The sequence below is a fragment of the Lithobates pipiens genome, unplaced genomic scaffold, assembly GCF_037356315.1.
Source record: "Lithobates pipiens isolate NorthernLeopardFrog02 unplaced genomic scaffold, aLitPip1_a1.2 Scaffold_1, whole genome shotgun sequence".
Classification (NCBI taxonomy): domain Eukaryota; kingdom Metazoa; phylum Chordata; class Amphibia; order Anura; family Ranidae; genus Lithobates; species Lithobates pipiens.
In genome coordinates this window covers 239,552,141-239,571,292 of record NW_027507685.1, presented here as the reverse complement: position 1 = coordinate 239,571,292, position 19,152 = coordinate 239,552,141, and positions in this window count along the sequence as shown.

Here is a 19,152-nt window from a genome sequence, read left to right as displayed (position 1 = left end):
ATTTTATTGGGATTTTATGTGATAGACCAACACAAAGTGGCACATAATTTGGAAGTGGAAGGAAAGTGATAAATGGTTTTCAATTTTTTTTACAAATAAATATGTGAAAAGTGTGTTGTACATTTGCATGGCGCCCCCCTGAGTCAGTACTTTGTAGAACCATCATTCACTGTAATTACAGCTGCAAATGTTTTTGGAGATGTCTCTACCAGCTTTGCACATCTAGAGAGGACATTTCTGCCCATTCTTCTTTGAAAAAAATAACTCAAGCTCTGTCAGATTGGATGGAGAGCATCTGTGAACAGCAATTTTCAAGTCTTGCCACAGATTCTCAATTGGATTGAGGTCTGGACTGTGACTGGGCCATTTTAACACATGAATATGCTTTGATCTAAACCATTTCATTGTAGCTCTAGCTGTATGTTTAGGGTGGTTGTCCTGCTGGAAGGTGAACCTCCTCCCCTGTCTCTAGGCTTTTGCAGACTCTAACAGGTTCTCCTCTAATATTGTCCTGTATTTGGCTCCATCCATCTTCCCTTCAACTGATTCCCTGTCCCTGCTGAAGAAAAGCATCCGCACAACAAGATGCTGCCACCGACATCTTTGGTGGTAGAAAGCCACTTGCAGTGCACTTGTAGTGCAAAGTAGATTTGCCTTTCGTAATTAACCCCCCATGAGTCAGTTCTGTTCTTCTTTCTGATATGCATGGGTTGGCAATCTGACTTTTGGAGAGATTATCCATGAGGGAAGACTACTTCTAAACCATAATCCCTATCTCATGGTGTCTAGTGGCTAACTGAGCGATGTTTGAGCACTTATATCTTAGGTGGTTCCACAATTTTGGGTACGAGGCTCTGTGTGCTGTGGTCAGGGCTGTTGCAAGGATTTTTGACACCCTAGGCGAAACCTAATTTTGCCGCCCCCCTTGGCTCCACCCCTGACTCCACCATTTTTGTCCTGCCCATGCATACCCAACCTTTTTAACTAAACACCCATCAAATGCAGCCCACCAGTGCCCATCAAATGCAGCCTCACAAGCACCCATCAATGCAGCCAACCAGTGCTCATCAATGCAGCCTATCAGTGCCCATGAATGCAGCATATCAGTGCCCATCAAATGCAGCCTCACTAGCGCTCATCAATGTAGCCTCACAAGTGCCCATCAATGCAGCCTACCGGTGCCCATCAAATGCAGCCTCACCAGCGGCCATCAAATGCAGCCTCACCAGCGGCCATCAATGAATGTTTGCTTCCATTCATTCGGGCGTCAGTACACAGACACAGTTCTCTGCCACTGCTGCGGCTGTGACACTATGTGCTAATGGAGCGGCAGGCTGCCTGCTGATGCTGAGACTTAGTTTCTTGCTGCAGAGAGAAGAGAGTTTCTGGTTGCCCTAGGCAACAGGGCGCTCTAGGCGGCTGCCTAGTTTGCCTAGTGGTAGCACCTGCCCTGGTTATCTTTGTTATCTGCAAATTGTGCTATCTGCTGTTATTATGTCTACTTTTTTGAAACCCAATGCACAGGCGGATTTATTTATAATGACTTAGATTGCCTCAGCAAAGCCTGTAAGAGAAAGGAGAGCTGCCGCAGAAGGGGACAGCGTTGGATCGAGTGGGCTGCTTTCACACTGATCAGTTTTTGATCTGCTTTTAATGCCTTCCATTGACTGAGGGCGCTTTCACGCCGATCATTTTTTCCAGTTAAAAAAGCAGAAGAAAAATACATTCCTTTAAATCATATGGAAGTCTTTACACTGGTCAGTTGCATTTTTAAAGTCCTGCTTGCTGCGTGTTTGCCACATGTTTGGTGCACCATGAGTTTTCACCACATGTTTGCTGCGTTACCGGTGCGTTTTACACCTGTGAAAAAAAAGACATGTAAAGCCGCGTACACACGGGCGGACTGTCTGGCCAACTTAGTTCGTCAGACAATCCGACGGACAGTCCGTCCTACTTTTGAATGAACGGACTTGACCACACACGATGAACAAACAGTCCGCTGAAAGCTTGCGCGATGACGTGTACAGCACGTATGACGGGACTAGAAATAGGACGTCCAATACACAGCAATGCAACCTTCCGCCGTGTAAATCCTTTCTGAGCATGCGCCATACTTAGTCCGTCCAACTAGCCTACTCACGAGCGGACTGTCCGCTGAAACCAAAGTTGGACGGACAGTATTACGGAAATTCCGAAAGACTTAGTCCGCCAGACTGTCCGCTGAAAAAGTCCGCTGAAAAAGTCCGCTGAAGCCCACACACGAGCGGACTGTCGGCTGAAATGTATTTCAATAATGCTGCGTAAACACGATCTGAATTTTTGGCCAGCAAAAGACAGGTGAGATCGTAAAATGCGAACGTGTGTAGGCTCCATCGGAATCTACCTGGCCAGCAAAAATTTGAGAGCATGTTCTTTCTATGGAAAATTAAGATCACGTGTATTCAGTTCTAACACATAAAAACTCACGCATGCTCAAATTCAACTACGAGACAGAAACTATTGGCTACTGGCTATTAAGCACTGAATCCCTGGACCAATTTGCAGCCAAAGGACCAGGCCCCTTTTTGCGAATCGGCACTGCGTCGCTTTAACTGACAATTGCGCGGGCATGCGACGTGGCTCCCAAACAAAATTGGTGTCCTTTTTTCCCCACAAATAGAGCTTTCTTTTGGTGGTATTTGATCACCTCTGCGGTTTTTATTTGTTGTGCTATAAACAAAAATAGAGCTACAATTTTGAAAAAAATGCAATATTTTTTACTTTTTGCTATAATAAATATCCCCAAAAAATATATAAAAAAACATTTTTTTTCTTCAGTTTAGGCCAATACATATTCTTCTACATATTTTTTGGTAAAAAAATCGCAATTAGCGATTATTAATTGGTTTGCACAAAAGTTATATCATTTACAAAATAGGAGATAGTTGTATAGCATTTTTATTAATATATTTTTTTTTTACTAGTAATGGCGGCGATCAGTGATTTTTATTGTGACTGCGACATTATGGCAGACACATCGGACATTTTTGACACATTTTTGGGACCATTGTCATTTATACAGCAATCAGTGCTATTTAAATACATTGATTCCTGTGTAAATTACGCTGGCAGTTAAGGAGTTAACCACTAGGGGGCAGTGCAGTGTTATGTATGACGTTATGTGTTTTTTTTTATTGTAGGGGGGCATGGCCTGGCATGTGACGTCACTGATTGTCCTTCCCTATAAAAGTGAAGAGACGATCGGTGACAGCCACACAGGGAAGCATGGGGAGAGGTTTGTTTACACAAACCTCTCCTTGTTCTTCAGCTCTGTGACCCGATAGCGGGACACCAGCGGCGATCAGGTCCGCTGGTCCCGCGGCCACAGTCACGGAGCACAGGACCGGGTCGGGAGCGTGCCACCGGGGGCGCGCTCCCGACCCACAGCTGGGCAGTTAAAGAATCACGTACATCTATGTGATTGTGCCCAGCCGTGCCATTCTGCCGATGTACATCGGCATGAGGCGGTTCTTAAGTGGTTAACCGCTTCAGCCCTGGAATATTTTACCCCCTTCCTGACCAGAGCACTTTTTGCGATTCGGCACTGCGTCGCTTTAACTGACAATTGCGCAGTCATGTGTCATTGCACCCAAACAAAATTGACATCCTTTTTTTTCCCCACAAATAGAGCTATGTTTTGATGGTATTTGATCACCTCTGCGGTTTTTATTTTTTGCGCTATAAACAAAAAAAGAGAGAGAATTTTGGAAAAAAGCAAAATTTTTTATTTTTTGCCAAATAAATATCCCCGAAAAATATCTAAAATGTTTTTTACTTTTTCTCAGTTTATGCCCATATGTATTCTTCTACATATTTTTGGCTAAAAAAATTGCAATAAGCACATATTGATTGATTTGTGCAAAAGTCATAGCGTCTACAAAATAGGGGATAGTTTTGCGGCATTTTTATTATTCATATTTTTTTATTAGTAATGACGGTGATCTGTGACTTTTATTGTGACTGTGACATTATGGCGGACACGTCGGAAACTTTTGATACTATTATGGGACCATTGTCATCTATACAGCGACCAGTACTATAAAAATGTACTGATTACTGTGTAAATGGCACTGACAGGGAAGGGATTAAACACTAGGGGGCAATCAAGGGGTTAAGTGTGCCCTAGGGAGTGATTCTAACTGTGGGGGGGATGGGCTTCAACTCGCATGACAGCAATCACTGCTCCCAATGACAGGAAGCAGTGATCTGTCATGTCACAAGACAGAACAGGGAATTTGCTTGTTTGCATCTCTCTATTCTGTGGCTCCATGACACGATCGCCGGGACACCGGCGGATATCGAGTGCACGGGTCCCACAGCCACAGTCACGTTGTACGTGGCAGGCGCGTGCATCCACTAGCCCCACCAATTAAAGGGGACGTACAGGTACGCCCATTTGCTCACCGCTGCCATTATGCCAACGTATATCGGCGTGCAGCGGTGGGTAACCACTTCCCACCAGGGCTATAGCTGAAAGACGGCTACAGTGCTGGCTTACTTTGCCGGGAGGGTGTACATGGATGTCATCCCATGATCATGCTGCCCACACGCCCCCTGACAGGGTGAGGAAAGAAGAAGACAGCCAATAACCAGCTTGTGTTAAAGGGACATTGGCACTGATAATCAGGGCATTGATTATCAGTGCACTCCCAACAGTGCCTACCAATGCTGCCAATCAGTGCCCACCAGTGCTGCCAATCAGTGCCCATCAGTGCCTCTTCATCAGTGTCATATATCAGTGCCCATCGGTGTCGCCTAACAGTGCCCATCAGTACCATCTATCAGTGAAGCCTCATCAGTACCTCCTCATCAGTGCCCACCAGTGCCACCTCATCAGTGCCACCTATCAGTGCCCTTCAGTGTAGCCTCATCAGCGCACATCCGTAAAAGAGAAAAATTACCTGTATATATTATAAACTGATTCCCCCAGTCCAGGGTTTTCACGAACGGATGCGCAGGAACTCTGGGACCTGTTCGCCTCTCAATACACTCCCACTCACAGGTTTACATAAAAAGTAATAAGACTCACAATAGTGTAAAACCCAACAAAAATTTAATCGAACGTAAGAAACAAATGCGCACGTACAAAAATGAAGTTTAAAACGATCGTTAAGCAAAACCGAGCCGGCCGGTCTCGATTCGCGCCCAATACTTCCGCAAACGAACAACACGAGATGGTGGCGTCAGGACGTCGCTCCTCCTCCCTACGCGTTTCGTCACTATAGGACGTGGTCACGGGGTTAACCGGGGTTAACACACAGGAGGAGAGGGGCGGGAGGAGAAGGAGCAGATCAGCTCTCTCCTGTCCTACCCGTGTGAGGGAGGAGGGAGGGGGAACTGTCTGTGCAGGCTCTGAGCTGTATGAGAGAGACGCTCTCAGCTCAGAGCCTTTGGGGTCCCCCGACAGTGGCAAGTGCAACCTTTGCGACTCTGGTCGTTCTGTCACTGCTTCCTGTAATAAAGACCACTCGCTGCTGCGTTCTCCGCTTGTGCAGGGTGACTAGTCTTGTCTCCACCCCCTGCTGTAGTTTTAATCAGACAGCCATTAGTGGGACCAGTGTTAATTTTGTCGACTAAAACATTTTAGTCGACTAAAATTAATACTATTTTAGTCAACTAATATACGACTAAAACTAAAACAACTGAGATGACTAAAATACAACTAAAACTAAAATGACATTTTAGTCAAAAGACTAAAATGGGACAAAAACTAAAATGACATTTTAGTCAAAAAACTAAAACTAAAAGTAAATTGAAATTTGACTTAAAAATTAACACTGGTCTTTAGTGCATGTTCATACCTCAATAACATAAATAATATCATATGAGATTTTTCGCTCCAGCAGTATAGAATGAGTTTGGAAATTGTAGAGAAATGTTTAACTAATGCATTAGAATTTAACTACACCCATTTGACTTTAGATGATTAAAATGAGTTTTAGTCGACTAAAATGTACTGGAGATTTAGTCCACTAAATACGACTAAAACTAAAACAATTGCAGAAGACTAAAATGGGACTAAAACAAAAATGCCATTTTAATCCCAAGACTAAGACTAAATCGAAATTTGCTGCCAAAATTAACACTGGTTGGGACCCATAGATCGTTTGAGGCACAGGCAAAACAGGGATCTGCATATGTGAACAAGGCAGATCTCTGTTCTGTGAAAAGGGAAGGCAGTGATCCTGTATTTCTGCTAAGCAGGAACACGGATCTCTGTCTTCCCACAATACAACCACCCCCCCACACAGTTAGAAAGCACTCCCTAGGAACACATTTAACACCTTTATCACCCCTGATGTTAACCCCTTCCCAGCCAGTGCCATTAGTACAGTGACCGTGTATATTTTTCAGCACTGTTTACTGTATTAGTGTCACTGGTCCCCAAAAAAGTGTCGCTTAGTGTCTGACTTGCCCAATGCAATATTGTTGCTGATCGGCGCCAGTTAAAAAAAATAAAAAATCTCCAAAAATATATTCCCTATTTTGTAGACGCTATAACTTTTACTCAAACCCATCAATATACACTTATTCGGATTTTTTTTTACCAAAAACATGTAGCAGAATACATATTGGCCTAAATATGAAGAAATTCGATTTTTTTAATTTTTTTTTATTGGATATGGTTTATAGCAGAAAGTAAAAAAAATGTATATATTTTTTTAAAAATTGTCAGGATTTTTTTGTTTATAGAGCAGAAAATAAAAAATGCAGAGGTGGTCAAATACCACCAAAAGAAATCTCTGTTTGTGGGGTAAAAAAAAAGGACATCAATTTTATTTGGGTACAGCGTCGCTTGACCGCGCAATTGTCAGTTAAAGTAATGCAGTGCCGTATCGCAAAAAATGGCCTGGTCATGAAGGGGGTAAAATCTTATGGAGCTGAAGTGGTTAAACTGGGCAGGCTTGCTCGAAAAAAGGAGACATTGAATTTCCTTGAACCCTGCTTGAAATCGAACCCAATTCAGCTCATCAACACCCACACTTTAACCACTTGCCGCCCGCCATATAACATACTGTACATACAGACAATAACAAAAAACATTGGCAAAAGTGGCAGTAATTCACAAAACCATATGGCGTTAAACTGGCAGTAATGCACACAGAACTATATGGCGTTAAACTGGCAGTAACGCGCACAAAACTATATGGCGTTAAACTGGCAGTAACGCACACAGAACTATATGGCATTAAACTGGCAGCATTCCACACAGAACTATATGGCTTTAAACTGGCAGTAACACACACAAAACTATATGGCAGTAAACTAGCAGTAACACACACAGTAGTAAATGGCGTTAAACTGGCAGTAACGCAATCAAATAGATGGTGTTTAACTGTCACTACACTGACCCTACTCTAGCTATACACTAATGTAAAGATTACTGACACAGTCTCATTACACTACACTAGACATGTGTGCCGTCAATAAATTTGTTTTGTTTCGTTCCATTTCGCTTCGTATTAGCTGTTAATTCGTATTTCGTAATTCGTGTCCGAAATTCAATTTGGAGTTGTATGAAATACGAATTTTCATTAGGTCCGTTAACTTTTCCTAACAATTACAAACGTTCGTTATGATGAATTTAAAAAGCAAAAAATACCTTTCTCAATATGGCAGTCGTCGACTCATTATGCTCATTATGAGGGGCTTCCACCATCCCTGTGCTGTGCTGACTTCTTGGGTTTGTACCCCTGCTGTGCTCATTATTAGGTGCTCCCACCAACCCTGTGCTGTGCTCATTATGAGGGGCTCCCCCGATACCTGTGCTGTGTTGACTTCCTCCTGGGGCTGTACCCCTGCTGTGCTCATTATGAGGGGCTCCCACCATTCCTGTTCTGTGCTGAATTTCTGGGTTTTTAACTTCATCATAACGAATAATTGTAATTATTATGACAATAATAAAACAATATTAATGAACATTCTTATTTTGTCGGATTCTGAATCTCCAATCGACTACCAGTACCAGTCTCTCCCACTCCCATATTAAAAAAGGAAAATTTTCCCAACCCTCACTCAGCAGCAGCAGAAGAAAACATCTGATTGGTCAACAAAACACCTATGCAAATACCCTATGCAAAGGGTATTTGCAGATTCCTCTGGATCCGGAATCTGTTCCAAAGTCAGCATTCATCATCCCCTTTGGCTTGTACCTGTCTAAGATGCCATTTGGGATGAAGAATGCTCCAGCGATGTTCCAGAGAGTATGGCAGATCAATTCCTCAATGGCCTCCAGGATCCATATTTGGATGACATTGCGTTCTACAGCGATACCTAGGAGGAACATCTACTCCCCCTGGGTACTGTGTTAGACCGCATTAGGGCTGCGGGACTGACATTAAAGCCAGAGAAATGTAGCATGGGGATGTCTGAGGTTTAGTACCTCGGGCATTGGGTGGAATGTGGGCAACAGTTCCCTGAACCATCTAAAGTAGAGGCTGTTGCCAACTGCCCCCCCCCCGGATGAAAGCCCAGGTCTTGGCATTCCCAGGCACTGCAGGGTACTATAGGAGGTTTGTTTCCGACTATAGCACGATAGCTAAACCTCTGACTGACTTGACCATAAAGAATCTTCTCCGCCAGGTCCTGTGGTCCCCAGAGTGTGAAAATGCTTTCCAGAGCCCGAAAAATGCTTTGATTTTTGCCCCAGTTTTGGCTGCTCCTGACCCAAACAAAACGTTTTTGGGTACATACAGATGCTTCTACCTTCGGATTGGGAGCATTGCTAAGCCAAATAGGAGCGGATGGCAGTGAGCACCCCGTTGCCTACATCAGTCGCAGGTTACTATCCCGGGAGTTATGGTATGCAGCCATAGAAAAGTAATGTTTGGCGCTGGTGTGGGCCTTGAAAAAACTTCAGTTGTATCTCTATGGATGATCCCTCACGGTGCTCACTGACCACAACCTTTTGATCTGGTTAAATCAAGTATCCAGGGACAACAGGCGCTCATTGTGGTGGAGTCTTGCCCAGCAGCCCTATAACTGTGCAATACAGGCCGGGCCAACAAAATGGCAATGCAGATGAACTTTCACAGCAAACTGAACTTTGATTGTTCTATAGCTCATGGACATCTCCAAGCTGACCCATATTGGATCTAGCCAGGTCTGCCAGACTATGGAACAGGCTGGAGAGCATTGTCATGGACTTTGGGCTGCAGGAGAACCATTGCCTGGAGAACTATGTGTTTTAATGTGAAAGAGGGAAGGGGGCTCTCAGTGGATCAAAAGATTCTAGTGTGGTGGTCTCATCCCTAATAAATTTTGGCTACATCCCCTTGCCACATACATGGAAGCACTGTGTGACTTGTCAATCTATGGGCCGCATTGCCGAGCCCCTGGCTTCAGTCTCTCCTGCGGGCACATTCTCTAGGCAAATCTTGAGCCTATTGAGGCTTTTTGCTTATTTTGAGTAAAACCTTTTGTATATGAGAATTGAGGCACCTACAGATTTGTGCAACCCGTTCTTTCTTTACACAGAAGATTGGGAAGGGTGGACCAAAAGGGAAGTAGTCATGGCCAAATACCAGTCTGGGACAAAGCGACACAAACCAATGAGAGGCCTGTGTATGGAACGGTCCCAATACATCTATCTTTGATTTAATATCTCAGAATTACCAACTTACCACCCAACTTTTTGCTCTTCACCCCTGAGGAAAGTTTTCAGCAACTAGAAATGCGTTGGGTGTGGGGTCATCAGCTTAGAGTATGATTAATATTTATTGGTTGCTTTTTTTTTAATGTAATTATGTGTTTATAACATTTTGCTACACCATTGGGACACTGTTTGCTTAGTGGCCCCTCTGGTTTGTGTGTGTATCTTTTTGTTCTGTATTTGTTAATAAAATATTCATGTTTTTGATTTGTGTGTGGTGTTGGTGGTCACTTATAATCCCATTTATATAGGGGGATTTCTTTGTTTTAATGTGTTCTTAACAATAACGTATCCAAACAGAGCTGGTCACTAATTGCTTTTGGCTTATAATGCATAAGTTAGTCCTATAGCTGGACTGTCTGGGGTGGTCATTGTCATGATAATAGGATTAGCTCTACTGTCTAAAGTGACCATTGTGTGAGAGAATGGGAGCAGCCCCTATCTGATGGTTTTCTGTATAAATTCAGTGTGTTTCTCAAATAAAGCAGTTCTTCTAATTCTTTCCAAGACTGGTGTTGTCTGGTTCTTGGGGTTTCTATAGCCAGATCCATTGGTCTCATATTCTGGGACTTGGGAAGCAGGGTATCTGAAGTCCATCACATCTTGTTCCAGCAGTATGAGAACCTGCAGTAGTAGCCTCAAAAGTAATGCTGAAAAAGAAGGGACAGCCAGTAAATCTGAGACACATAGAGAGCAGTCATAGTCTTTATGCAGCAAGTTCTGGAATCGCACCTTCAATAAGTACTTCCGCATCTGAAGTTGCACGCAAAAGTTCCCACCTCTCTCTAGCTGAGCTTTGTTCAAGTTTTCTTCTAGGGCCCTCAGCTCATAGCACCTGCTGAGGTCTAGTACTAGTAACTTCTCTGGGACACATACTTATGAGACTAATAAGATTGTTAGGAAATCTAAACTATTAATCAAGACAGCAATATCAACTATTTAATTTATTGATATAAGCAGTGACTCTGGCCTTTGGGTGTGCCAACCTAATTAGCATAAAATGCGTTGGTTAAAAATAAACCACACTGACTTAAATCACTTTTTGCATTCTTTTAAAGAGGAAGTAAACCCTGTTGGTTTTACTTCCTCTTTCATTCCCTGCAAAGGCAAAGCATAATGGACTACTATGCATCGCATAGTAGCCCATTATGTGTCACTTACCTGACACAGGAGCCAGCGATGTCACCGCTGTCCCCTGTAGTCCGGCTCATCCATCTTTTCGGTGGGGTTTCGCAGCTCCGCCGCTGTCATTCGGCAGAGCCGCAATGACGTCACTCCTGCGCATGTGCACGGGAGTCGACACGCGCGGCAGCTCCATTGTTGGAAATTCCACGCTCAGTGCGCCTGCGCGCCGCTGTCTACGGCACATGCGCCGTAGACAGCGGTGCCTGTCTTTGTGCAAATATCTCCTAAACAGTGTAGGTTTAGGAGATATTTCTTCCTTAATCTAGGCTTACCTGTAGGTCAAAGTGGTTTGTAAGGGTTTACAACCACTTTAAGTCTATATAGAGATTTAAGTCTATATAGAAAGAGCACAATAAAATTTTCCATGAAACTATGTAACAATAAAACAAATGTCATGGTCAAATGTCATTTACCGGTATTTAAGTCATTGACATACAGAACATTCATGTCTGATTTAGCGAGATACACAAAATCACAGTTTAATCAATAGAGCGTTGCTGTAGCAATAATCAGTATAACTATATATTGGGGACTAGGAACTTAGGAGAAATCAGATTTCCTATTTCTTATTCAGTAGATAGTAGTAGTAGATTATGATGGTAGACAACAAGGTCCACACCAAACAGTCTCTCCCCACAAATTCTCTGCAGCAGAATGCAATGATTGACTCTATACTACAGGTTATACTAACACAGCTCAACTTAATTACTTTGATTCCTTAAAGTGTAAGTTTGCTTTTTCAAAAAGTCTGTAAAGTGACCTTACACTGGACCCCCACCCCCCCCCGGTCCCACTGTACCTGAGTCCCACAATTTCCCACAGTCAGACACTGGCCCAGCTTCTTCACTGGTCCGGGGATTTGAAATCCCCATGGCTTGCTCTCCTTTCCTTGCGGGGCTGACTGAACGGGCTAGATGGATTATGATTGGTCAGCACTGTCCATGTGACAGTTTGGACCAATTAGAATGCCTCTTCTAATTGATACTGATAAACAATCAAGCCGCAGGGATTTAAAATCCCTGGACCGGTGTTTGACTACAGGGGATTGCAGGACTCCGGTACAATTGGACAGAGGGGGATAAAGATAGAGGTGCTGAAATAAATTGGTACAATAAATATTACTCAAGGGTGGTTACGGATTCCCTCTATTTATTGCACCTATGTATTAACTTGCCTATTCCCCTAGTTAGCTAGTCTATTAAAACGATGATCACATGTTACTGTTGATATCACAATAATACAAGATTAGCTATGAAACCAAGCATGCTGCTTAATAAAACAAAGTCTTATTTATTTCCCAAGAAAATAGGAAAAGCTAACGTGAAAATATTAAAGAAAGATATTACAAAACATACCAACAGAACATATAATACAAGAATATCAAAGATACTTATCACAATGCTTTCCTCAAGGTTTTATAATGTCGCTAGGCTCAGATGGTAAAAAAGATAGCTCTCTAACTTGTTCAGGTCTATATACTTCAATCATACACCATCCAGACCCAACCCCATTGGCATTCCATCTAGACTTTTGATGAATCACATATTTATGGGGAAGTCCTCCTCAATATATTATATTATTGTCCATCCTCCTGTATTGGCTTCTAGGGGCAGCATTGTCCATGTCTATGTATCCTGGTCAATCTTCAATGCCTTTGATCTTTTGATCTTCTGTAGCAGGACACTCATCAATCATCTTGTCAGCTATGGTCACTTTCAAGTTTGTGTTATAGCAACAGACGGTCCAGACCCAAGAGCTGTTCAGCTTTGATGGAGGCTTGATCTCCTCTTTCAGATATGCTACAAAGACATTTGAGACCGCCCCCAGTAAAGCAAATGCTTCATTATATCAACCAGAAAGAAACTCTGGAAATATGATATTAAATCATGTTGCCTTCCAACAGGTGGCAATTGCAATTTTGTCTCACATCAGATTAGACAGCATTTCTATTGATTACCCTAATATTTATTTAAGTGGTGATTGTACCTGTCCATCAGATGCCGCTCTACGACCAGAAATTCCTATTTTGGGTCTCTAGAAATAAATTTAGATTTACTCAATCAATTAACGGTAACTTGGTATGTTATATTCCTAACCATTAATTAATTCCACATATGTTACCTTCATAATAGTATGGATGAGGACCCCTGATGTAGATAATATTACTTGTAGTCTTATATAGTATCTTTAACCAGTTGCTGACCGCCGGCCATCAAATGACGGCCAGGCGGCACAGCTATTGCGGCGGGAGGCCGTCATATGACGGCCTCCCGTTTAAACAGGGATGCGCGCGATCGTGCGCGCGCATCCCTGTTTCTTCGGTGGCGGCGTGTCACGGAGACACCGCTCGCCACCGAAGGGGGTGAACAGCCATTCGTTATGGCTGTTTACCATGTGATCGGCCGTGATGAAGTCACGGCCGATCACAGATGGTCACACCCCCTACGTGCACGGCGCATGCGCGCGATCGCGAGCGCGCTGCGCGTGCACGTCGGTGGCGGCGTGTTCCCCGGGAACACTGCTCGTCACCGACACTGGTAAACAGCCATTGGCTGGCTGTTTACCCACGTGATCGGCTGTGATCCTTTCACAGCCGATCACTAAAAATGTAAACAAACCGCGGTAACGGGATGTTACCGGGTTCTCCTCCTCACACACCGTTCGTGTGTGAGGAGGAGATTGCGGTAACATCTCGTTACCGCATACAGTGTACACCAAACATACTGATTGCCCCCCCAATAAAGAGGACCTGTCACTACCCCTCATAGTACCTGTCAATCACAGTCCATCAGAGTACCTGTCACAGTCCATCAGAGTACCCGAGTACCTGTCCCAGCCCATCAGAGTACCCGAGTACCTGTCCCAGCCCATCAGAGTACCCGAGTACCTGTCCCAGCCCATCAGAGTACCTGAGTACCTGTCCCGGCCCATCAGAGTACCCGAGTACCTGTCCCAGCCCATTAGAGTACCCGAGTACCTGTCCCGGCCCATCAGAGTACCCGAGTACCTGTCCCGGCCCATCAGAGTACCCGAGTACCTGTCCCGGCCCATCAGAGTACCCGAGTACCTGTCCCGGCCCATCAGAGTACCCGAGTACCTGTCCTAGCCCATCAGAGTACCCGAGTACCTGTCCCAGCCCATCCGAGTACCTGTCCCAGCCCATCAGAGTACCCGAGTACCTGTCCCAGCCCATCAGAGTACCCGAGTACCTGTCCCAGCCCATCTGAGTACCCGAGTACCTGTCCCAGCCCATCTGAGTACCCGAGTACCTGTCACAGTTCATCTGAGTACCCGAGTACCTGTCCCGGCCCATCAGAGTACCCGAGTACCTGTCCCAGCCCATCAGAGTACCAGAGTACCTGTCCCAGCCCATCAGAGTACCCGAGTACCTGTCCCAGCCCATCAGAGTACCCGAGTACCTGTCCCAGCCCATCTGAGTACCCGAGTACCTGTCACAGTTCATCTGAGTACCCGAGTACCTGTCACAGTTCATCAGAGTACCCGAGTACCTGTCACAGTTCATCAGAGTACCCGAGTACCTGTCCCGGCCCATCAGAGTACCCGAGTACCTGTCCCGGCACATCAGAGTACCCGAGTACCTGTCACGGCACATCAGAGTACCCGAGTACCTGTCACGGCACATCAGAGTACCCGAGTACCTGTCACGGCACATCAGAGTACCCGAGTACTTGTCACGGCACATCAGGGTACCCGAGTACCTGTCACGGCCCATCAGGGTACCCGAGTACCTGTCACGGCCCATCAGGGTACCCGAGTACCTGTCACGGCCCATCAGGGTACCCGAGTACCTGTCACGGCCCATCAGGGTACCCGAGTACCTGTCACAGTCCATTAGAGTACCGAGTACCTGTCACAGTCCATTAGAGTACCGAGTACCTGTCACAGTCCATTAGAGTACCGAGTACCTGTCACAGTCCATTAGAGTACCAAGTACCTGTCACAGTCCATTAGAGTACCGAGTACCTGTCACAGCCCATCTGAGTACCCAAGTACCTGTTCCAGTCCATCTGTGTACCAGAGTACCTGTCACAGTCCATCTGAGTACCTGTCACCGCCCTTCAGAGTACCTGTCACCAGGCCATCAGAGTACCTGAGTACCTGAGTACCTGTCACCAGGCCATCACAGTACCCGAGTACCTGTCACCAGGCCCTCAGAGTACCCGAGTACCTGTCACCAGGCCCTCAGAGTACCCGAGTACCTGTCACCAGGCCCTCAGAGTACCCGAGTACCTGTCACCATGCCATCAGAGTACCCGAGTACCTGTCACCAGGCCATCAGAGTACCCGAGTACCTGTCACCAGGCCATCAGAGTACCCGAGTACCTGTCACCAGGCCATCAGAGTACCCGAGTACCTGTCACCAGGCCATCAGAGTACCCGCGTACCTGTCACCAGGCCATCAGAGTACCCGAGTACCTGTCACCAGGCCATCAGAGTACCCGAGTACCTATTCCAGTCCATCTGAGTACCCGAGTACCTGTCACAGTCCATCTGAGTACCCGAGTACCTATCTCCAGCCCATCAGAGTACCCGAGTACCTATTTGCAGCCCATGTCTCATAGAATATACGTTGGGGTGTTTACTTTCCAAAATGGGGTCATTTTGTGGGTAATTTCACTGTCCTGGTGGTCCAGGACCTTCAGAAGTGTGATGGGTAGGAATGAAATAAGATGTGTCATTTATGCTCCTAGAACGCCTGAACGTACTACTTCAATGTTCGGCCTCTCTATGTGGCCAGGCTGTGTAAAAGTCCTACACATGTGGTATCGCCATACTCGGGAGGAGTAGCAGAATGTATTTTGGGGTGTAATTTTTGCTATATACATGTTATGTGTTAGAAATATCTTATAAATTGACAATTTTGTGTAAAAAAAAAATGCGTTTTAATTTTTTTCCACATATTCCAAAAACCTCTGGAAAAAAATGAACCATTCAAAAGACTCATTATGCCTCACAGATTATACGTTGGGGTGTTTGCTTTCCAAAATGGGGTCATTTTATGGGAAATTCCATTGTCCTGGTACTCCAGGGCCTTCAAAAGTGTAATAGGTGGTTGAGAAATGAGATGCGTAATTTTTGCTCATAGAACGTGTGAAGGTACTACATCAATGTTAGTGCTCTGTATGTGGCCAGGCTGTGGTCCTACACATGTGGTATCGCCATACTCGGGGGGAGTAGCAGAATGTATTTTGGGGTGTAATTTTTGCTATATACATGCTATGTGTTAGAAATATCTTATAAATTGACAATTTTGTGTAAAAAAAAAATGCGTTTTAATTTTTTTCCACATATTCCAAAAACTTCTGAAAAAAAATTAACCATTCAAAAGACTCATTATGCCTCACAGATTATACGTTGGGGTGTTAGCTTTCCAAAATGGGGTGATTTTATGGGAAATTCCATTGTCCTGGTACTCCAGGGACTTCAAAAGTGTAATAGGTGGTTGAGAAATGAGATGCGTCATTTTTGCTCGTAGAACGTCTGAAGGTACTACATCAATGTTGGTGCTCTGTATGTGGCCAGGCTGTGTAAAAGTCTCACACATGTGGTATCGCCGTACTCGGGAAGAGTAGCAGAATGTATTTTGGGGGGTAATTTGTTGTATGCATATGCTGTGTGTGAGAAATAACCTGATAATATGACAATTTAGTAAAAAAAATTAAAAAAAATAAAAAATCTTCAATTTGCAAAGAATTGTGGGAAAAAATGACAACTTAAAAAAACTCACCATGCTACTTACTTAATACCTTGGGATGTCTACTTTGTAAAAAGGGGTCATTTGGGGGGTATTTGTACTTTCCTGACTAGTTAGAGTCTCAAGAAATTAGGTACACCTGATGTACTGAAGGCCTGATCAGAAGTGATGAATTTTCAGTGATTGGCACCATAGATTGTAGACTCTATAACTTTCACAAAGACCAAATAATATATACTAATGTGGGTTATTTTTACCAAAGATATGTAGCAGTATACATTTTGGCCAAAATTTACGAAGAAAAATTACTAATTAGCAAAAATTTATGACAGAAACGAAGAAAAAGGCATTTTTTTCACAAAATTTACGTTTTATTTTATTTATAGCACAAAAAATAAAAAACCCACTAGTGATTAAATACCACTAAAAGAAAGCTCTATTTGTGTGGAAAAAAGGACGCAAGTTTCATATGGATACTGTGTTTGATGACTGAGTAATTGTCATTCAAACTGTGAGAGCGCTGAAAGCTGAAAATTGGTCTGGTCAGGAAGGGAGTGTAACTGCACTGTACTGAGGTGGTTAATGTTCTATAATTTTAATCATGGAATATTTGAATGATGTGTGACCGAACACGATATCAATTTGTAGGTAATAATTATTGACCCTCAAAGGACATCTTGGTAATTATCACATCATAATTTTCCCTCTCATTTCTGAATCATTCATGCCATAATTGTTTCACATTTTTGAATGTTACAGTAATACGTACATTAAGGGCTATTTTCAGTGGGAACATGGGGGAACACAGTTACACCACCTCCATCCCTGAATGTAAGGGGTGTGGGGTGTGCTGGAAGGTCTATTGATGCTGGCTGCTGGGGGTCTATTGTCACTGGTGGGGATCTTTTTTTGTGTGAGGGTCTATTGTTACTGGGTTGTCCTGTGTTGCTGGTAAGGATCTACTGTTGAGGGAGAGGTCTATTGTTGCTGGCTACTGGAGTGTCTATTGATACTGGCTGCTAGGAGATCTGTTCTTGCTGCTGGGGGGTGGGTGTCTAATGTTGTGTGTGGGATTGTTCTTGCTGTATGGGATACATTTTTGTGTGGGGTCTGTTATTGTTGGGGTGGGATCTATTGTTGCAAGGGGTCTTTTGTTAATGGCTGCAGGGGATCTATTTTACTGCTTTTCATGTTATTAACAAATTTCATACAAATTATTTATCACCATAAAATGATACTTGGTTCTGTATTCTCTAAAAGGGGTGGTGCTGGGAGGTGGGTAGGGGGTGGCACCAAGGGATGGTGCTGAAAAGTGGGTAGGGTGTGAAGACAAAGGGTGACTCAGAAGGGGGGAGTTCCTGCACCTATTCTCTCACAGCGTGAGGAGAAAAAAAAAAGCTGATCACTGGCGGCTGTGAGAGGGACATCAGTCCCGATCATGGCGAGCTGCCGCCACCTCATCAGTGCCCACCTTTGCCCCCTGCCAGTGCCACCTAACAATAGGCAACAGTGCTGCCTATCAGTGCCCACCAGCGCCACTCATTAGTGCCCACAGTGCCACCTATCAGTGCCCACAATCAGTGCCTCAACAACAGTGCTGCACATCAGTGCCCCTTATCAGTACCCATTAGCTTCACCTACCAGTGCCCATAGGTGCCACCTATCAGTGCCTATTAGTGGCATCTGTCAGTGGTATCTATCAGTGCCCATCAGTGCCACCCATCCGTGCCACCCATCAGGACCCATCAGTGCCATCTTATCTGTCCCCATCAGTGCCACCTTATCTATGCCTATCAGTGCCGCTTTAACTGTGCCTATCGTGCCCACCAGTGCTGCCTCATCAGCGCATATAAATGAAGGAGAAAAATTACCTGTTTGCAAAATTTTATAACAAACTATTAAACATGATTTTTTTTTCAAAATTTTCATTCTTTTTTTGTTTGTTTAGCAAAAATTAAACTCCCAGCTGTGATTAAATACCACCAGAAGAAAGCTCTATTTGTGGGAAAAAAATTCTAAAAATGTTATTTGGGTACAGTGTTGTATGACCGCGCAATTGACATTCAAAGTGCGTCAGCGCTGAAAGCTGAAAATTGGTCTGAGCAGGACGGGGGTTTAAGTGCCTAGTAAGCAAGTGGTTAAACACTGTACAGATTTTCCCTATTCCAAAGGTGTCCAGGGGTCCTCTGTTCTGTTCTGAAATTGTTCATGATCAGTCAGAATAGTGGAATAAATTACAACATGTACCGTTTGTTTAGTTCCAAATCAGAACTCAGACAATTTTTTCGTTATTTGGAAATGCAGATGTATCCAAATTTTTGAATGCCAATAGTAACTAATTCAAACGAATCCCAAATAACAAAACAAAATTTCAGACAAAACTCAAATTCAAAACGAATTCAAACTGTATTCAAATCAAATCTGAATAGTTTTCAAACTGAATTCACATTTCCAAATAGAATAAAATAGAAAAGAAAATAAAGGAGTCGAATAGAAAAAAATAGAACAGAATAGAATAGAGTAAAACAGAACAGAATAGGAAATAAAAGGATATAAAAAA